Source organism: Narcine bancroftii, chromosome 1 (genome assembly GCF_036971445.1).
Source record: "Narcine bancroftii isolate sNarBan1 chromosome 1, sNarBan1.hap1, whole genome shotgun sequence".
Taxonomy (NCBI): domain Eukaryota; kingdom Metazoa; phylum Chordata; class Chondrichthyes; order Torpediniformes; family Narcinidae; genus Narcine; species Narcine bancroftii.
In genome coordinates, this window is record NC_091469.1 from 286,795,770 (window position 1) to 286,818,506 (window position 22,737).

The 22,737-nt window shown below is 42.7% G+C and overlaps 1 protein-coding gene across 4 annotated transcripts in view; it reads left to right on the top strand.

The window, feature by feature from the left end:
* LOC138751679 (uncharacterized) overlaps positions 1–22,737 on the top strand; it is a 79,773-nt gene that overhangs the window by 55,061 nt on the left and 1,975 nt on the right. The gene's annotated exons all lie outside the window — the stretch shown is intronic.

The window sequence follows — 22,737 nt, forward strand, 5'->3', positions numbered from 1 at the left end:
TGATAATACTGTAGAAACTCTTACATGCAGCCAAGGTCCCAGTCATTTCCGCAAGTCTGCACCTTTCCCTCCTTACAGTACTGCAGTGCTAGCCTACATTACATGCTTACTTCTCCAGTGGAAGCAGCTTTCCGAGTAAGTCCTTCAGAAATTACGGTTTATGGCAATATATAAAATATATGCAATTCCAGGGTTGAATTTCGGTGGCATTGGGACAGAGTTTTTCTGCTTATTTACTTCTCCTTCCACCTGTATCAGTAAACCAGCAGTAATTTAACTAAAATGGTTACCTTGGCATATGGTTAGCAAAATGGAATCTTTTCCTGAGATCAGTTAACAGCAGCAATTTGACTGGAACAGGCATGTCCACTGAGCAACCTATGCAGACACGTTCCAGCAGGGGTCACTCAATAACAATGAAGTCTGTACGAAGTGTTCGATGAGTTCATCAAACTGCTTTATTCCAGTTGCACATGGCAGGGGGGAACCAGCGGTTTGTTCACAGAGCACTGATGGCACAGGGATTACTTAAAGTGGGATGTGAGTGGGAAGAAAAAGGTTGAGAACCACTGGTTTAAAGTATGAGGAAGGTTACGGAGGAGACGAGATTTAGAGAAGGAATGTGAGAACATTAGTCTACATCAGCTGACAGCACATCCACCAGTAGTGGAACAACAAAATTCATTATACATGAATATACAAATATATACAATATATCATGGGAATATACAAAAGGGGGCAGCATGTCTAGATTACAATCGTGCCATTGATCTAAAGCAGGGGTGGGCAACCTATGGCCCGCGGGCTGGATCCAAATTGATCTGGCCTGCAACCCAATGCAAAAGTACCACATGTACCTGTCCCACCAAAACAAGTAATTCAAAAAAACCCAAAAAACTTACAAAATGAAAAAAATTTTGTTAAATGTTGAAAAATAGTTGTGGAACCGAAAAGAACCAACAATATTGTTTAACAGCTAAACCTTGATTCTGCGGGCATACAGAACCCCAACTCCAAATCATCGTCGAATCATTTGTTGAGACTTACCAGAGACCAGACCTATGCAATATCTACAAATGCATTAAAGGGACTAACTCTACAACTCAGATCGACGTGTGATGCTGCAGTCACTGAAGGCAGACTCAATAACAGCTTCGGCCTCAGTCTATTGGAGTTTTTGGTTTCAACATATAGAATGATCAGAACAATTTAATTGGAAGGAAACAAAAGTCGTTTTATAAACCTGACACCAAGCTTTCTTTTAACACGGACTCTTTAAATCAGTGGTTTTCAAACTGCCCCCCTAAACTCACTTACCACCTGTCTGATCAATTGCATTGTCAGTGTTTGGTTCAGCCTTGACTTTGAGTGACGCAACTGATGCAGTAAGCGAGGCGGGTCAACTTGGATTGACAGGTCGGAATGGAATGGTCAAAATTAATTGCTATACCAGGAAAAAAGTATATAAATTATTCCTGGGTTTTCTGTCAGGGCAGAAGAAACGGAGACTGACCTCATTAATGTACTGGTTGTACACAATTTAATTATTTGGAGATGCAAAATACATTTTTAATTAGCTCAGTCCTTTCATCTCTATTTACACTGGGGCTTGTGGTGCTGGAAAATGCTGAACAGATTTTCTTTGGAGTGTAAAATAATTGCTCAGAATTTAATGTCATGAAATTTGTTGTTTTATGCCAGCATTACAGTGCAAATATTACATTTAAAATTATATTGCATAAAAAGAGGAGAAAGTGTCTGTGCTTCATTGTCCATTCAGGAATATGATGGCGGAGGGGAATAAGCTGTCCTTGCGTTGCTGGGTGTTCATCCTCAGGCTCCCATACCTTCATTCCGATGGTAGCTCTATGAAGAGGGCATAGCCTGGGTGGTGAGGGTCCTTGAAGATAGAGGCTGCTTTTTTAAGGCACCACCACATGTAGATGTCCTCGAAGAATGGTGCTCGTGATGGCGCTGGCTGAGTTCATAACTCTCTGGAGTTTTTGCTTGCCCTGGGCATTGGCACATTCAGACCAGACAGTGATGCCACCTGTCTCTCCACTGTACACCTACAGAAAGTTTTGAGGTGGGAAATCAATCATTCAGTTGTTCCTGCATGGGTAGGCAGAGTTCCGTTTCTTCAAGCCCAAGAATGATCCAGGAGGTGCAGGGCCAGAGGAGGTAAAACACAATCTGCTGGAGGAGCTTGTGACACCAAGCGGTCACATATCATCTCCTCTATCCACTGGGTTCCTCTAGCATAATTAGCTCCAGATTCCAGTGTCTGCAGCCTCTCACATGTTTCCAGAGAAGTTTTTTTTTGCCTCCTTGCTCCTGGCTATTTAGTGCAAGCGTCCCCTTCTCCAGGGAACCTCCCATCTCTCACTGCCAGCAGCAAACTGATTCTTTATCGAATCATGCATTTTAGGGGTGGTGGGGGAGAAGTTTAGTCTTGATGGAGATATCTGGGAAAATCCATTTACCCAAGTGCCAATTGTTGCTTTATTTCTGTAACCCTCTGCCCAGACACCTCCATTACTGACCATCAAAACAACACCTTGAATCCACTGCGCTGGTGCCCAAAATCATACACCCATTAATGTTAATCCTAATTTTTGTTCTCACCGCCCCATCCCCCCAGATTCATCCTCTCATCCACACCAATTAATCCTCTGACCAGAAACTACTGGAAAGACTTAACAAGCCAGGCAGCATCTTCTGTGGAGAGAGAAGCAGATAACTCTTTCTGCCTGGCATCGTTATAGTTCAATATTTATTTTTATTCTTTGCTCTTTATTTTATATAGTCTAGTTGCAGGGGTGATCTCACAACTTGGCCATTCCAAACAAATTAGGCAGACAATGTGCCAACTGCTTCCCAAACTGATTCCCATTAACTCATCTGGTCTCACCCTATCTTAGATATTCCCTTTGTTCTACATTTCCCACTCCCCTCTCTTCTCTATTGCTGAACACTAACTTATTTTCTCTCTTTCCCAGTTTTGAGTCAAGGTCGCAGACTGAAACATTAACCAGCTTCTCTTTCCACAGATGCTGTTTGACCTGTTGCTCCAGAATTTTCTGATTTTACTTCAGATTTCCAGCATCCGCAGTTTTTTTTTTCATTCTACTAATCGACATGTAATTGGGATGTGGAAGGAAACTGGGACACCAAGCAGTAACCACACAGTCATGGGGAGAGAATAGAGGTTAGCACCGTGTCAGAAACCTGGTTCAAATCCACCGCTGAAAGATGTTTGCATGTTCTCTCTGTGATTGCATAAGTTTCCTCTGGGTGTTCTGGTTTCATCCTATGTTCCAAAAGGGTTTACTTAGTAGGTTAATTGGTCACATGGGTGTATTTGAGTGGTGTGGGCTCATGGGCCAGAAGGCCAGTTATTGCACTGTAGCTCCAATTTTTTTTTTTAAAAAGCATACAAATTCCAGACAGTCAGCACTAGAAGTCAATGTTGAATATGATTTGCTGGAATTGAGCGGCATCTATCTGCCCAACAGTGATGCCTTTGTCAGGTGACTTGGAGCCAAGTTCTTTCTTGAAATGATTGATCCACCTCCATTGAACTTCTGCAGGAGAATGAGCCAAGCTTGGCCTGAGAAGCCTAAAGGAAGCCTCACTCAGACAATCCAACCGAGGTGAGCCTGGTTCATACATGCATTCTGAGGATTAAGTTCAAGTTTATTATCATCCGATTGCACAAGTACAACCTGATGAAGCAGTGTTCTCCAGTCCTCAGTTCAAAACACACAGACCCACAACCAGGCATGACGCATATCCAAACAAAACATACACAAGACACGTATACATACATAAATATAAATAAATAATGGTTAGTGAAGATTAGAGTCTTGGATGTTTAGTTTGAGGAGTCAGTTTGGTCATTCAGAATTCTCACTGCCCATGGAAGAAAGAAAAAGATTTGAAAACCATTGTTTTAATCACCCCCTCATTGACTCGTTTTGTGCACGGTTTCAGAACTCCAAAGGAAATAGGACAATTACAATTTTTCTCAAGTAAAATATTTCAGTAACATTTGGGTCGAGAGCAGTGATTCTCAACCTTCCCTTCTCACTCACATATCATCTTAAGCAATCCCTTACTGATCACAGAGCACCAATGGCATAGAGATTACTGAAAGTAGTATGTGAGTGGAAAGAAAAAGGTTGAGGACCACTGCACTATGCACTTCCTGGCCACTGCCAATGCGAGCATTACGAATTGGATTTGGAATTTGGATCATGGTAAGTCTTATGTCCATTATGCAACGTTGGCCGACTATTGTTGGAGTACAAATGAAAATTCTTGGAAAAACATTTTTAGGTCAGTATCAGTAGAACTAAAGCAATGTGTCAGTGTCATGGTGGAATTAAACATGATAAATTCAATAAAAGTTAAATTAATGTTTCTCCAGCTTCCTACGTGATACAACAAATCTGAAATTATTTTTGTGTTCAGGCCATTTGGCCCCACCTATTCATGCTGGTGATTCTATCCCACATTTGTCTCTGCCTCTGGCCTACCTCAGCAGCTAATCCTCTATTTGTACTTGTCTAATGTTTGCTAAAAGACCATTTACTTCCTTGCCTCATCCACACCTTGTCCTCTGTCCCAACACCCGGGAGAAACTGAATTCTTTTCCAGAGTTAGGGACAACTTTCTTTCCCTAAATAAAACTGGAAAAGCAACATGCTAGGATTCCACAGAATGAAGATTCCTGGATAAAGTGTTTTATTAAACTTTATAAATGTTTGAATTATGTATCAATTTTTTAATGTTAATAGTTTTTATTTTAAAAATGTCAAAACTTTGCTTTCTCCAATTAAACAAAAGAACCTAAGGTCATAAGAAATAGGAGCAGGAGTTGGTCATCCGGCTTGTCGAACCTTCTCCTCCAATCAATGAGATCATAGAAACATAGAAGATAGGAGCAGGAGTAGGTTATTCGGCCCTTCGAGCCCGCTCTGCCATTCAATGAGATCATGGCTGACTTTAAAGTTCAGTACCCTGTCCCCACCTTCTCTCCATAACCCCTAATTCCCTTATACTGAAGAAATATATCTAATTCCCTCTTTAATATATTCAATGAACCTGCCTCTACTGCCCTCTATGACAATGAATTCCACAGATTCACCTCCCTCTGGCTAAAGAAATTCCTCCTCATCTCAGTCCTAAATGCTTTGCCTATTATCCTCGAACCATGGCCCCGGGTTCTGGACTCCCCCACCATTGGAAACTTCCCTTCCACATCCATTCTGTCCAGTCCTTCCAGAATTTTATATGTCTCTATGAGATCCCCTCTCAATCTTCTAAACTCCAGCGAGTACAATCCCAAATTGCGCAATCTTTCCTCATAAGTTATTCCTGCCATTCCAGGTATCAGCCTGGTGAATCGCCTCTGCACTCCCTCCATTGCAAGAACATCCTTCCTCAGATAAGGCGACCAAAACTGCACACAATACTCCAGGTGTGGTCTCACCAAGGCCCTGTACAGCTGCAGTAAGGTATCCTTGTTCCTATACTCAAACCCTCTTGATATGAAGGCCAACATACCATTTGCTTTTTTAACCACCTGTTGTACCTGGATGCTGATAGGTTCATCTCCACCTAACTGTCTTTTCCCCACATTCCTTAATTCCCCTACTATGTAAAAATCTATCCAACTTTGTCTTAAATCTATTTATTGAGGTCGCCTCCACTGCTTCAATGGGTACGTAGTGAATTCAACAGATCACCACCCTCTGGGAAAAGCAGTTTCTCCTCATCTCTGTCCTAAATCTACTACCCTGAATCTTGAGGCTATGTTCTCTAGTTCTGGTCTTTCCCACCAGTGGAAATGACTTACCTACCCCTATCTTATCTATGCCCTTCATAACTTTATATGTTTCTGTAAGATCCCCTCTCATTCTTCTTATTGCATGAAGCAATTTTAATTTCATGTCTGATTATCCAAAATATTTACAAATTCTTAGCAAGTATCACAGGCTTTAAGAAGCAGGGAATCTCCATCCACAACACCTCCTCCTCTTGGATGTCAGATGTCATGGGAGAGGGTCAAAGTGCACACTTCCTGAGGCCTTGACAGGGGTTGGGAGAAAGAACCAACCACGGAACATCCTGCCCGTTCAACATTTTACTTCTTGATCTTCCAGCAGCCCTCCGGAATCTCAGCTCCTTGAATGTCAAGTCAAGTTTATTGTCATCTGATTGTACAAGTACAACCTGACAAAACAGTGTTCTCCAGTCCTCAGTGCAAAACACACAACCAGACATAACACACATACAGGCAAGCGATACATATGTTAGGAGAATCATTTTATCTATAAAAATAAATAAATAAATGGATATTATTTTATACAAATGAATCTCGGATGGTTAGTGTGACCAGTTCCTTTGGTCTCTAAGGCAGTTGAACTGCACATTTGTTCGGCGATCTTGCCACTTCTGAGAGCCTTCAGGATTAGTTGCTGCCCTTCTAACATCACAACATTGCATTTGAATGAATTGTTGCTCTCACAGTGGAGTGGAGAACTCCCCTCGAGTTCCACAAGATCACAAGACAAAGGAACAGAAGCAGGCCACTAGGTCCATCGAGTCTGTTCCGCAAATCTACACTAACCTACTCTACACGAATTCCACTTACCGTCCTTTTCCCCATATCCCTTGATGCCCTCACAAATGTTTCAGTCAGCGGCTTCAAGAACTCTTCGGCACACTTGTTGAGCTAAGTTTTCTCTTAGCCGTGTGATTCACCATCAATTACTCGATAGACTGTTGTTGAGAAACCAATTGGCTTTTCTTCTTAAGAACAAAGACACATCCATACTGTTTGACTGTCCTGCATTGAGGAAGGGGCTGTGGAGCAGTCACCTTCATTCAGGAGCCTGTGGGGAGGGGCCACAGGTACAATTGGCCAATAGGTGTGCCTGACCAGGCTATTCTATGGAACAGAAAGAAGGATTAAAATAAAAGACAACACTGCCGCTCCATTCCTTTTGCTCTTATTTCTGTGTCTGAAGGATGTGCATTCAAGTCTCATGATAGTCTAGCTTGGAATGGTTTCACAGCCACTTGTTTTGTAAAAAGGTCCTGAGAGTTCTTCCTGGTATTTGCCTAATATTTATTCAGCATTCAAACAGGCTAAACCAGTGTGTGGAGGCAATAACATGTTCTACGATGTCTCAGAAACTCCTTCCATTGACTTCAATGGAACCGAAGTCTTGGGTGTAGAGTGAGCAGAGCAGTGGGTTCAACATGTATCTTTGGGGTGGACCTACATTATTTGTCAGTGACAAGGAGACGTTGCTTCCAATTTGTACTGAATGTGGTCTTCCGATGAGGACGTCAAGGATCCAGTTGCAGAGGGAGATGCAGAGGCCCAAGTACATACAAAAGCATCCAAGCTCCTTGCAGACAGTACTGGATTAAAACTGGGTCACTGGTGCTGTGATAGCATCGCACTAACTTCCACTCCAACTGTGCCCCCCCCCCCCCGCCCATCATTTGCCAAATGTTGTTTATGGGATCTTGCTGTGCACAAGAGAGCAGCTGCGATTCCCACATTACAACAGTGGCTGGCCTTCAGAAGAACTTTTATTACAGAAATTCTGTAAGAAAACAGGAGAGGCATCATTGAAACCCAAGCCTGGTTTTTTTATATATCCCCTACAATTATAAAGTACTTCTCAGTGAACGTCACGTGAAAACCTGCCTCGATAATCTGCATCCTGGTACAATTAAATTCACTCGCCTCGCAAACTTTAAATTTTATAGTTATTAAAAAAGAAACCATTAAATTATTTTAGTGTAATCAGACAATACGAGAGGTAATCATGTTTTGGTACACGTGCATTTTAATTTCCCTAGTGACATGGAAATGAATTTTACTAACATGTTAATTTTGTGTATTAATCAGTGGCTCCAAGCTGGATAAAAGGATTTGCTTTGTAAAACTGTTTGATATTGAAACAGGTCCTTTCGACCCCATCAGAATTGCGTTTATTCCCCTAAAGACGGGTAAAGTTAATTAAGCACTCAATAGGTTTTTCGTGCTTAAATTAAAATATATTACCCTCATTGTGTAGTCATCAAATTAAAGCTTACTCCTCCTGCCTACATGACTGTCCAATGTGCTTATCAAAATTCATGATGTATTAAGTGGGATTTGCCGTTGGATGCTGTCGATGCCACCACAGCCTATTCCTTAACCTGCCACTGGATGGCGGTGCTTTCTATAAATTACTACTTCAAGAAAATCTAAGAAGTTTGCATTTCTCTAGCGACCGTCATTCTCAATTTGCCATGAGGCTCTTTACAGCCAATGAGGTGCACTTGAAACGTCCTGGCTGTTGAGCTACAGTTCAATGGTGCTGGTCACTTCTCACCCTCTCTTCTTCAGAGAGTAACCAAGGATAATAATAATCCAGAATGACCTCAGTTAAAGTCTGATCTGAAACCCAGCACCTCCAGCAGCGCGGCAACCCCTCAACTACCTTAAATATGTGAGCATTAATAAACCCATGACTGCCCGATATTGGCACAAGCTTCTACGGTGACCAGTGTCCCTACGAGGAGTTCTTCAGACGCTGTCAATGTTTTTCTCCCCTCATGCATCAGGAGCTCAGATGGGTGGGAGACCAAATCCTTGGCAGCTGAGGTGAGGGTCCACAGTTGGGGCATCAAGAGGTCACATGGATGGGTGGTTAGGGCTTTGGAAGCTCCGGTAGGCAGGCAGCCAAGGCATGGATCCATTGTTGGGGCATGGAGAGCTCAGATAAGCAGGTGATCAGAGCATCAGGAGCTTGGACAGGCAGGTGGTCAGGGCCAAAAATGAGAGGGATCGACTTTTACATGAGTCATACAAAAAACAGGCAATTGTTGGACCAAAGAAGGGGGAGTCAACTATCACACAGTATCAATGATTACATGAATAGAAATGGTAGTTACTATTCACTAAATATCATTAAGGCATGGGGCAGGACAGTTGGTGTAGTGGTTAGCACAATGTTATTATTGCGCCAATGACCTGGGTTCAAGTCCCGGTCAGGAGTTTGTACATTCTCCCCATGTCTGCAAGAGTTTCCCCTGGGTGCTCCGGTTTCTCCCATGTTCTAAAGACATATGGATTTAGTAGGTTAATTGGTCACATGGATATATATGGGTGGCGCGAGCTCATGACCCAGAAGGGCTTGTGACCCATACTGTATCTCCAAATTAAATAACTGATTGATGCTACTTGATGAATGAGAACTTATTGTCATATACAAAGTACAGATGCACTGAAATTCTTGCTTGCTGCAGCTGCACGGGGACAGAAAATACACCAGCAAACAATAAGTATAAATTAAATGACCAGATGAGAGAAAAAAAGGTAATGAATGGACAGATAAATATTTACAGTTGCTGTTCTAGTTATTGCCATCTGACTGTACGTAACCCGATGAATCTCCAAGTTATAGTCCACACACACTGACACACCATACACCCCACACACAAATGGAATATATGTAGTCAGTACATAGAATTTGATGTTTCAATAGTTAGGCAGTTTGAGTAATTTGTTGAGCCTAAGTTGGCTGCCACACTTCCTACATTGGAATAGTGACCAAAAAAATACTTAAAATGCTTCTTGGAATGTCCCTGATATGCCCAGTATATTTATTTTCTTCATTCATGCGGTGTTGCTTTCAAGGCCAACATTTAGTCCCCATCCCCACAATATCCTGGACTCAGTGAATTGTCTGGGACATTTCAGAACTGACTGGATATGGATGGGACTGGGTAGAATTGGCAGATTTCTATCCTCACTAGATAATAGTAAACAAGATGGGCTTTTAACAATGGTCTTAGCAGCGAAGTTGCCAGAGGTGGGGCTTTTCTCTGTGAAGCAACAAAGAATGAGAAGAGACTTAATAGAGGTGTATAAGATTATTAGGGGCTTAAATAGGGTGGAGAGTCAGCACCTTTTTCTTAGAGCAACAATAGCAAATACCAGAGGGCATCTGTTTAAGATGAGGGGAGAAAGGTTTAGGTGAGACGTCAGAGTAATGTTTTTTGTACACAGAGTGGTGGGTGCTGGGAATGCATTGCTGGGCCTGATGGTATAGACTGGTACAACTTTCAAAAGGCTCTAAAATACACATAGGATATGGATGTATGAAAAATAGAAGGTTATGGGTGTGAGGGAGGGAAGGATTAGATTGTTGTAACATAGGTTTACATAGGTTGGCGCAACGTCAAGGGGCAATAGACCTATACAGTAGGTCCTCACTTAACGTCGTTGGTACGTTCTTGGAAAGTGCTAATTAAGTGAAACGACATTAAATGAAACCAATTTTAACATCAACTCAAGAGTTAAGTTTCTACAATTTATTTCTAGTCACAAAAACATCACCAAACTTCTAACATTAAATAGTGAAATAAATGTGTGCTATACAGACATTTAAGAAAGATTAATAAAAACAAAGAAAAATTATTTAATCAATATTGGTGAATCAGTGAGGGATGGAGGTCATAGTGGTGGTGGCTGGTGTGGGGAGGGTGGTGACAGGGATCCCGCAGTGATCATCACCACTGAAGTCGCTTGGTCGTCATCATCTCAGAAGGTGAGAGTGGGAGAATTACCACAAATTAGTGCTTATTGCAACAGAGATAAATCAAGGAATAAATGTTTGAAAATCAACAATGAGAAGAGGCAGCAGCTCCCAGCTTTCGGTTCAAACCCAGACAATAACAAATTGTGGCATGGTGTTTTATCTTCATTATATTTTTTTCTCATCAACATGATGACGTTGAATGAAACAACGTTATTCAAGGACTTTCTGAACTGTGCTGTAATTAACAGGACTGAAGGGTTCCTGATCATGTCAGAGGTTCGGATCGAGCTCAGGCTACTGATAGTTCAGATTGGACTTTGTGTGGGTGCAGGGGTTGCAGAAGCACTGGAGACAAATCCACGGACACTCAGTGACTGAGATGACACTTTTTTGCTCCTCTTTGCCTGACTAATAGATAATTTTTGCCAATGGTGGATCTGTCCATGTAATATTGCCTGATAATACATGACAATAAATTGAATCTTGAATTTTTATTTTGCTTTCGAGGAAAGAACACCAATTCAGAAATTTCTAAGGTGAACCTTACATCGGGAGAGGTGGGCATGCGGAGAAGCTTAGGAAGGAAAATCCAAAGCTTGGGGGTCGAAGGAGCTGGAACTCTCATTATACGAACAAGAAGAAAAATGTTTCCTTAACTGGCTGAACAGAACCAAAGGCAATTTATTTTCAATCTATTTCAGTTGCAGTCCCACATTCAGAAAGCACAAATGAGTGCAAATCCAACCCTAATGACTGGGGAATTCTATTTTACGATCAATTGAAATTAGAAATGTAAGCCATGCACCTTATATTTTGGCACTCATTTAAAGCAAAGGATTTAAGGCCTGTTTCCACTTTGTCAACACCTTGTAAGGCGTATCAAATGAGGAAAATGTTAACAGAAGCCATTCAGCTTAGTTACAGCTGTAATTGCATTTATTAAGTACATGTCACACCAAGCTGATGAATGCTAAACAAAATTAACCATCGTTTTTTTTTAAATCAAAGGGTAGCAATTCTCAATTCTCTTTTAAAGCACGTTTTCTTTTAGAGTTTAATTAAGTTATTTCTCTGATATGGACGACTCTTGTTCCTGAGTTAAAGTTATAAAATAAATTACATGCTGCTGAGAAATGAAATGGAGGTCAAGCCACAGGACCATCAGAATGGCACAGAGGACCAATGCAGTCTCCCTCCCCCCTATCCACTCCCCCACCCCACATCGACATTATCTACTGGGATCGTTGTCTGAAGAGGACACACAAAATCAGTGAGGATCCCCTTCCACCCCGCACACAGCACCTTTCAGCTGCTCCTATTAGGGGAAGAGATACAGGAGGATCAGAGCCAGCACCACCAGGCTGAGGAACAGCTTCTTCTCATGGGCAGAGAGAATGCTGATCGACCAAAGGAACTGTTCACACTGACCCTCCAAAACTCTGCTTTGTACAAAGCAACATCTATTTATTTATTTACTTTTATAGATATAATGCTTGTCCTTCATATGTATTATCTGTGTTATGTCTGGTTGTGTGTCTGCATGTTTGTGCAGTGAGGACCGGAGAACGCTGTTTCATCAGGTTAACTTGTCTTGACTTGACACATAGAACAGCAAGATGCCACTTGGCCCATTATAACCATACCTTGGCCTAACTCCACTACCCTGCTCCCCCAGCTCCTCAAATGTTCAGTTGGGTACTTTACAACTGTGGTGGATACCAAACCCCCAGGAAGTGCTGACATTCTAACTTTCTCTCATCTTTCTATCAGGTATTTTCAAATCTGTGCTCACAATTATTATCCTCTATGGGAAGGGGAATGTCCTTTCTGTTCCTCTCCACCAAGCCTCCTAATAGTTTTTGTCCACCTCTTTTATACAATTTCTCAATCTCCTTTGTTCCAAGGACAGCTAGCCTGTCTCTCCTCATAGCTATAACCCTCCAAAACTGGTAATGCCCAAGTAGATTTCCACTGCGCCCTCTCTTTCAAGTCAGGTTTATTGTCATTTGATTGTACAAGTACAACTCGATGAAACAGCATTCTCCGGTCCTCAATGCAAAATATGCAGACATACAATCAGACATAACACACACAGAGACAAATAATACATATACAGGACAAGTATTTCATCTATACAAATAACTAAATATTGTTTCATGAATGTGAGAGTTCTGGGTGGTGAGTGCGAGCAGATTCTTTGGTCATTCAGTATTCTCACTGCCCGTGGGAAGAAGCTGTTCCTCAGCCTGGAGGTGCTGGCTCTGATACTCCTGTATCTCTTTTCTGACAGGAGCAGCGGAAAGATGTTGCGTGTGGGTGGAAGGGGTCCTCAGTGATTTTGTGCATCCTCTTCAGACAATGATCCTGATGGATTGTGTCAATGGGGGTGGGGGGGGGGGTGGAGTGAGACTCCAGTGATTCTCTCTGCCACTCTTTTGATCCTGTGGATTGTCCTCTGATCTATTTCTCTAGAGCAACTGATCCACATCGTGATTCAATGGGACAGGATGCTGTCGATAGAGCTCCTGTATAAGGTTGACATGATGGTGGCCGGTAGCCTTGACACCCACCCCCTCCCCCGCCCAGTCTTCTCAGGAAACACAGTCGCTGTTGCACCTTCCTGACAAATGAGGAGATGTTGAGTGACCACGATAGGTCACTAGATAAGAGAACCCCAAGGAACTTGGTCCTCTTTCCTCTCTCCACCACAGAGTTGTTGATGTGGAGGGTGATCGTTCCTGGTCCTTCTGAAGTCTACAATCATCTCTATGTCCTGTCCATGTTGATACTCAAGTTGTTACTCTTGCACCATTTCACGAGATTTTCCACCTCTTCTCTGTTGTGCAACTCATCATTGTTGTTGATGAGGCCGACTACTGTTGTGCCATCCATAAACTTGACAACACTGTTGGAGCTGGATCTGATGATGCAGTCGTGCGTCAGTAGCCTGAACAGGAGAGGTCTAAGCACACAGCCCTGGGGTGCGCCAGTGCTCAGCGTGATGGTGCTTGAAGATCTGTTACTGACCTGGGGAGACTGCAGTCTTTCTATTAGTCCAGAATCCAGTTAAACAGCGGGATGTTGAGTGTGGAGACCAGAACTGTACATTGTGGCCTAACTAATGTTTATGCAGTTCTGGCATGGTTGATCTGTGGTTCCATTGTATTTTCTTAACCAATAACAAGCAGGCTCATTGGATGTATCACAGCGTGGGACAGGAGCGGCTCAAGATGGGGAGCTACAGAAGGTAGCTCATGGCATCATTCAAACTTTCCTCCCCTCCGTGGACTCTATCTCTACCTCCTGCTGCACAGGAAATGCAGCAACACACTCTTTGGACACACTCTCTTCTCCCTCCTCCTCCTCCCTTTGGGGAGAAGGCTCAAATGTTGAAGCACGACCACACTCTTTGGACACACTCTCTTCTCCCTCCTCCTCCCTTTGGGGAGAAGGCTCAAACGTTGAAGCATGACTATGGCCAAACCCTTCTCACTGTATGAGGTATAATCTAACAAATAATCGAGGAAAGCATTGAGTCATGCAGCACAGAAGCAGGCTGTTCAACCCACAATCTCCATGCTGGTCCATCTGCACCAATCCCATTTACCAACACTTGGTCTGTGGACTTTCATGCCTTGGCAATACTCGACTAGGTACATTTTATACGTAGTGATGCCCATCATTTTGCTCATACCTTAATGAAGGGCCAAGTCTGAAATGTTGGTTATGCATTTTATCTTTGCTATATAAAGTGCACTGTCTGACCGGCTGAGTTTCTCCAGCATTGTGTTTTACTTCAATCACAGTGTCCACAGACTTTAGTGGTTTACTAGATTTAGAGATGGGGGAGGGGGGAGGGGTCAACGATTGCACAAGAAGCCCACTGTCCTTCAAAATAGTGCCCTAAAATCACACATTTATCTGATTGGATGTGAGCTTGTTTAACATCTCCCCACTCTTTTCACTGCAACTGAATATTTGATTATCTATCTTACTGTTAATTTATCTCATTCTGTCTCATAGTGCATTATGGTGAACTGATTTATACCATCGTTGTTGGTGTAACTTCTGTACCCATGTGAATGCAGCAAGTGAGAATTTAGGTGAATCTGTACATTGTACTTCTGTATATGACAATAAATTCTCGTATTAGTGAGGACAAGGCCTCGCAGCATCGCACTGTATGCCAGGCTGCGGAACATGGCTTGAGTCTGTGACCCTTTGACAGCGGCACCAGTTAACTAAGGGATGGGCTAAAGCCCACTTTAAATTAGGGCAGGACAGGGCCTGTCCCCAGCTGTAGCTGGCATGAATGCCAGAGGGCAGCAGGTACAAAGGACAAGCTCATAGGGGGAGAGGTATCTAGAGCAGGAAATCCCGACAGGTAGCTGTAGTGTCCGTAGTCCAGATCCAAAGACCCTTGTCATTGTAAACTCCCCCCTCCCCCACCAGTGCCGATTCAGAGCACAGTCTGGAGATTTGGACATGAACCAGGACTGGCAAGATGGGTAGAATGTCTTTCTATGCTTCTGACATGCAGATTCTGCATTAATGAATCAGGGCAGCAGATAAGGGGTCTGGGGATGTAATTGTGATCACCTCCTTGGCACCCCGAGTGCTCTGGGAAGAACTCTCCTCTTCATTAGCTTTGCCAAAAGGATACAAAGTAAACAAGGATGTGCTGAAGCCCCCAGACAGCAGACCATCTCATTCCCTCCATGCCTTCTCTTAGCATTGCATGGGTGATGCTCTTTCACTGCCGAGGGAGCTAATTGCTGGAGCGTCCCAGCCAATTGTGGGATATGATTTTCCCAAAGGACAAGAACGCAATAGGATAATTTCTTTCTCTCTCAGAGACACGAGTGTCACTCTGGGGACTTGATGTAATTTGCTGATATGATATTAAAAATAGCATTAAAGTAATTACATTGAGCATTGAGCAGTATTTCACTTGGATGAACTCATTCGTAGCTTGTCCTTACAATAACCTGGTCACTTTTAATGGGTTGGTGGAAGCAGGCTAACATAATAGGTTAATGTATTATAGGTTCAGGTTGTGTCATTAAACTGCTCTTGTGCTAAGGCTGTTAGACTTGTTCTGTAGATGAGACTCTAAGCCGGCTGCCACTCTTAACCCTTTCCAATCCCAACCCCAACACGAGAGAGAAAGAGAGAGAGCCTGAGCATGCTGAATCATACTCCATAGAAATAAATTGTGTATGGGTGACACGGTTAGCGAAGCAGTTAGCGCCAGCGATTGGGAACAGAGTTCAAATCCACAGCTGTCTGTAGGGAGTTAGTACATTCTCCCTGTGTGGCTTTCCTCTGGGTGCTCCAATTTCCTCCCACCATTCAAAACGTACCAAGGGTTGTAGGTCAATTGGGTGTAATTGAACAGCAAGGGCTCATGGGCCGAAAGGGCCTGTTGCCATGTTGTATATTTAAATTTATAAATTTAAATTTAATACAGCACATTTGACACTTTGTAGCCAGCAAGGTACCTTCTGAAGTGCTGCCCCTATGTGATGTAGGAAACCAAGAAATAATGTGTGTGGATCAAGATCCCTATGGCAAGTATGTGATAATGACAGGAAATGATGAGTGGAGTTCCACAAGGATCTGTTCCGGAACCCCTGTTCTTTGTTATTTTTATAAATGACGTGGATGAAGAGGAGGAAGGATGGGTCAGTAAGTTTGTGGATGATATGAAGATTGGAGGAGTTGTGAATGGAGCTGAAGGTTGTCAAAGGTTACAAGAGGATACAGACAGGATGCAGAGTTGGGTATAAAAGTGGCAGATGGAGTTCAATGCGGATAAGTGTGAGGTGATGCATTTTGAAAGGTTAAACCTGAAGGCTGAGTACAGGGTTAATGGTCGGATACTTAACATTGAGAATGAACAGAGGGAACCCCCCCCCCCCCCCCCCCCAAATCCATACATCCTTCAAGGTCACCGCACAGGTTGATAGTTAAGAAGGTCTATGGGATACTGGGCTTCATTAGTCAAGGGATTGAGTTCAGAGTAGAGAGGCCATGTGCAACTTTACAAATCCCTGGTTAGACCACACTTGGAGTATTGTGTTCAGTTCTGGTCACCTCATTAAAGGAAGGATGTGGAAGCTATGGAGAAGGTGCAGAGGAGATTTACCAGGATGCTGCCTGGACTGGAAAACAAGTTTTATGAGGCAAGGTTAGCAGAGCTGGAACTTTCTCTTTGGAGCGAAGAAGGATGAGAGGAGACTTAATAGAGGTCTACAAATTATGAGAGGCATAGATAGGGTGGATAGCCAACACCAGAGGACATGAAGGGAGGGAAGTTTAGGGGAGGCATCAGGGGTACGTTTTTAACCCAAAGAGTTGTTTGTACTTGGAATGCCTTTCCAGCAGTGATGGTGGGGGTTGGAGCATTTGGGGCATTTAAGAGACTCCTGGACAGGCCCATGGATGGAAGAAAAATAGAGGGTTAGGAGTTAGGAAGGGTTTAGTAGATTTTTGGTAGGAATACAAGGGTCAACACAACACTGAGGCCCGAAGGGCCTGTATTATGCCGTAGTGTTCCATGTTCTATATTCTATGTAAATAACTACATTCCTTGAGAGTGGCCACACAAGTAGATAGGGTGGTAAAGAAGGCATATGGGATGCTTGACTTCATTGAATAGAAAAGTTAGAAAGTCGTGTTTGCAGCTATAGAAAATTTTGGTTGGGTCTGTGATAGCCCACGCTGTCAAAAACAGGAAAATACACACAGAACCATACAGCATAGAAAACACATTTATTAAGTCACTCTAGCGGGAATGGGGATATTGATGTCACCCTTGTCAATGTTGAATCTCATTCAAAGAACACAGAGAAACAGTGCAGTATTTAAGGCATTTTCGGGCATACAAATCTGATGGACATCTCTTTGAATTCATTGTTAGAACTCCTGGTCATAATAAAGAGAAATTATTTCTTACATATGAAATTAGAAAGTCTGGAAGGATCGGTTCCAGTACACTGTAACATCTGTGTTCTATATACCTGAGATTTAGTCCTTTATTAGCACATGAAAATGTTCAATCTTACAATAATAAGTCATTGATATTCAAACAGGGTAGTATCTAGGCTGAGGTAGAATTGGAACAAAACTGCTGGAGACTTGAGAGTTGATGTTGTGCGCCCTACGGCCATTGACAAGTCAAATCGTGGCTGATGGTTGTAAGGCTTAATCAGCTGTATTAACGCAGGAAACTATTTATGAATGGGCTCGCTCGTTGATAGCTCTCGACTCAATTAACAGAGCCATTTAGCCCTTCTGTGTTAAAAGCCATTATCGTTTCTGAGCCTGTTTGAGGACTGTGTGTCCTGGAAAAGGCTGAAGTGGTCAATTCAAATGACTTTAGGGATTAGATGATTTGTTTAATGGTCTGTCTGGAAGGTGAGCTGCCCAGTAAACATGGTTTTCTTCAGCCCCAGTTTTTGAAACTAGGAACTGGTGCTTTTAATAAAGACAAAATCATTGATGTATTTTCTTAATAATGTTGTTTTTGGATGGCTCAAAATACAAACTTTCACAGGCCACATTTGGAATATTATGTGCATTTCTGGTTGTCCAATTACCGGAAAAATGTGGAGGCTTTGGAAGTGGTACAGAAGAGGTTTACTAGGGGGTTGCCTGGTTTGAAGGTTGTGGAGAGAGGTTGGACAAACTTGTTTGTTTTCTCTGGAGTGTAGTAGGTTGAGGGATGACCTGAAAAAAGTTTATAAAATGATGAGAGTCATTGAGAGGATGGACTGTTAAAATTTATTTCCCAGGGTATACAAATTACACACTAGAGGACATGCATTCCAAATGGGAGGTGGGGAATTTTTAAAGGAGATCAGCTGGGCAAGTTTTTTTACATGGTAGGTGCCTGGAACAGATGACCTGGAGTTGTGGAGAAAGCAGATACAACAGTAGCATTTCTAAACACACATGTGGATAATGAAGGGAATCGAGGGAATGGATTACGCACAGGCAGCATGGTTTTAGTTCGATTTGGGAATAATGTTTGGTTCAGATACATGGGCTGAGGACCTGTTCAAGATTCAAGATTCCCTTTAATGTCATGTAATAATACAGAATAAGTAATATTACCTGAAATTTCCTTCTGCCTGTCATAAGGCAAAGAGTTGCCATTTCCATCGCCAGCGCCCCTCACAATAAGAAAAAGACGATCATGGAGAAGCAGGGACAACCACTCTCCACTACACATACCATCAGGTTCCTTGGAGTCCACTTATGAGGTGACATGGACACACAACATCTCTTCATTTGTCAGGAAGGCACAACAGTGACTGCACTTCCTGAGAAGACTGAAGCAGGTAAGGCCTCTGGCCACCATCATGTCAGCTTTCTACAGGAGCTCTATCAAGAGCATCCTGGCCGGCTGCATCACAGTTAGTTTGCTGCAGAGTGTTGAATCAGAGATCAATCCATAGGACCATAAGAGCAACAGAGAGGATTACTAGGATCTCCCTCTCCCCAATAAACGTGATCTACCAGGATTATTGTCTGAAGAGGGCCCACAAAATCATTGAGGATCCTTTCCATCCTGCACACAGCATCTTTCAGCTGCTCGCGTCGGGAAAGAGATACAGGAGTATCAGAGCCAGCACCACCAGGCTGAACCACAGGGAGCGAGATTGTTGAACGACTGATGAGCTGCTCATTAAGGCCTTACAATACTCTATTATTTATTAAACAATATTTTTAATATACATGTATTTAGGTACTGCATATGTATCATTTGCCTGTATGTTTGCATGTTTTTGCACTGATGACTGGAGAACACTGTTTCATCATGTTGTACTTGTACAATTGATAATAAACTTGAACATAAAGAGGAAGGTATAATTAGCAGAGACATTTAGAAGGGGATTTGCAGAATATAGGACATAGGCAGTTGAAGCCACAGCCAAAACCTTGAGCTTTTCCTCTGATACAGTTCTCATTCCAAATAGGGCTCTTACTGTAGAAAGTTCCAGGTTAAAAACCCATGTGCGTTATTCTACTCCACTGTATTGTTCCATCTCTCCTGGTGGACAGCAGATAAAGGTTACCATACTGAGTAACCTGCTGTCTTTGAACATGCTTTACGTTAGCAAATGCATGTCGTCTAATAAGGGCAAAGATACAGCTGGTGTCAAAACTAGGTAGGAACGAGGTTCCTAGTGATTTAGTTCCATAATAAATCCATGCAGTAAAGCTGCCTTCCTTCCCAGCAGTTGGAGTTGTTCTCCATAATCTGAGCGCATGTCACTGAACCCAAGACAGAGGTAACTGCAGCCTGCAGTTACTGACACATAGTCTGCATCTGGGCAGGAAATTGCTCTCATTTATTCCAAGCTACAAAGGGGTTTCACTAAAACCAGGCCCAGCTTACACATGAGCTGATCCAAAACACTGCTCCCAGCTCCTAACCTGATGCCAAGTCCCTCCTGTGCTCCCTGACCCCTCTGGTTAACAGCAAGATTTAAAAATTCTCACCCTTGTTTCATGCTACTCATCCCTCCCCATCTCTGCAATCTTCTCCAATGCCACAGATACATTAAGAACATGGAACACAGAACAAACCAGCACAAAACAATGAAGTGCCAATCCATAAATATCCACACCTCAATCAATCTAACCCTTCCCTCCCTCACACCCATAACCTCACTATTTCTCACATCCATGTGCCTATCCAAGAGACTTTTGAATGTTCCTATTGTACCAGCCTCCCCCACTACCCCCAGCAATACATTTCAGGCACCCACCACTCTATGTTAAATAACCTACCTCTGATATCTCCCCTAAACTTTTTTTTCACTCACTTTAAACAGGTGACCTCCAGTACTGACCATAGCCATCCTGGGATAAAGGTGCTGGCTGCCCACTCTATATATGGTTCCCATAACTTTATACACCCCTATCATGTTGCCTCTCATCCTCTGTTGTTCCAAAGAGAAACACCTTAACTTGCTCAAACTTTTCCTATAAGACATCTTCTCTAATCCAAGCAGCATCCTGGTAAATCCATTCCAAACTCTTCACATGCTTCCCGTAATGGGGCAGACAGTCCAGTAAAGGTGGTTTCATTGGTTTCTTGTTTCTCCCTATTTTACGTGTGGGAAAAACACACATTATGGTTCTGATCTTTAGCTCCCATTTTCCACCAATAAGCCCAAAAATGGCCACTATGTGCCATGTGGTGTGTGGTCCAGGAAAATGTCATCTGTGCTAAGCTCACAGCCCAGAAGCATTCAACTTCCCACATCCAATTGTGTGTGTGAGCTAATGTGTGCAAAACATTGATCTGGAAATCCTGCAGGAAAAGCGGGCAACTGGCTCCAATCTCCATCAGAGAAACAGAAAACCCTAGAGTGTGGAGAAGAAACAGAGCTAATGTTTTGGGTCAAAGATCCTTCAAAACGCCTTCTCTCCTCACAGATGCTGTCTTTCACCTGCTGAGTGTTTCCAACCTTTTCTGTTTTAGTTTCAGGTTTCCAGCATTGATATTTACTTTTGGTTTTTAGTCTCTGGGCATGATACTTAATAAAGAATGCTATAAATAATTCTCAATCCCATGTGGTTGGTGATAGTGGAGGAAACTCTTTCTAATTAGCCCAAGTCATTGTGTGTATTTAAGGCAGAGATTGATGGGTTCTTGATGACCCAGGGCATCAAAGGTTATGGGGAGAAGGCTGGGCAGTGGGGCTGAGTGGGAGAATGGATCAGCTGATGATTAAATGGTCGGGCAGAACCAATGGGCTGAGTAGCCTATTTCTGCTCCTATGTTTTATGGTGTTATAATTGCACATCAGTGACCCTCTCTGAAAAGTGGGTGTTATGAGGAAATGACCAGGTTTCATTGTGTCTCTCCACCACAAAGGAACCATTTGCTGACAGTGGTGTAATGTTCCCTCTGAGGCATAGTACTCTTGATAGTGTTGTTCTCCTACTGCAGTTTACAAGGGCCTGACCGTAGATTGTGCAAACACCTCTTGGAATGATGCTTGAACCCCCTCGAGAGCTAATATATTCAGAAACTATCAAAAGGATACCTCATCCCAAGTGAAGATTTTAACATGTTCCCTAAAGTTCATTCAAAGTATTAACGATGACCTTGGGACAGACATATAAAGAAGAACAGAAGAAAATAGGAGCAGGTGTGGCCCCTCCAGCCTGCGCTGCCATTCAATATGGTCTTGGTTGATCTGCCTCAAATGTCTTTAGTGCCTATTCCCCATAGCCCTGATCTTTCAATCATTTTAGCTGTTTGAGTATCCCAAATGATCCAACTTCCACAACCCTCTGTGGAAGGGGATTCCAAGGATTCACAGCCCTCTGCAAGAAGTTGCTCCTTTTCACCTCCTTTTTAAATAACCGTCCCAATCTTGTAAAACACGAAAGTTTGCAGACACCTTGGTTGAAGTAAAAGCACAATGCTGGAGAAATTCAGCAGGTCTAACAGTGTCCTTTAGATAGCAAAGGTACATAACTAATGTTTCGGGCTTGAGCCCTTCATTAAGGTATGGAAAAATGTCCGCAGGTATCCGAGCATTTTGTTGGTTATGTATCTTTATCTTTGGTATAAAAAGTACAGAACCCTGTTTGACTGCCGAGTTTCACCAGCATTGTGTTTTTAATTCCTATCCTGTAACTTGTTTGATGTTCTCCCACCCAGGTAAACACCCTGTCCATACCTGTCAAGGATATTATATCCTCTAATCTTGTAACGATGTGGCCTATTTGAAATTCATCAGACTCTTAAATGGACCTCTCATTGGTAAAAGGTGATGCATTTGCACTGTTCAATTGCACATTTCCCTTTGTAACTCTATCCCCTACATTCTGACTTGCTGAAACACTCAGCACTCCTGTTTCACTATTGCACTAGCTGCTGTACTCAAAGTTGGGCTGAGACTGGGTACCACACAAAGCACGTCTTTTACTGGATGTTGATACACATAACAGTAAACAATACAATCTTTCAGCAATAGCCACATCCAGACATCCATATGGTCATGCTCACTTTGAATCTTAAATTACCCCTCAATACAAGGTTCTAAGAGCTTTTGGCCCAATAAGATGAAGCAAACATCAGCAATGATGGACCAAGGGA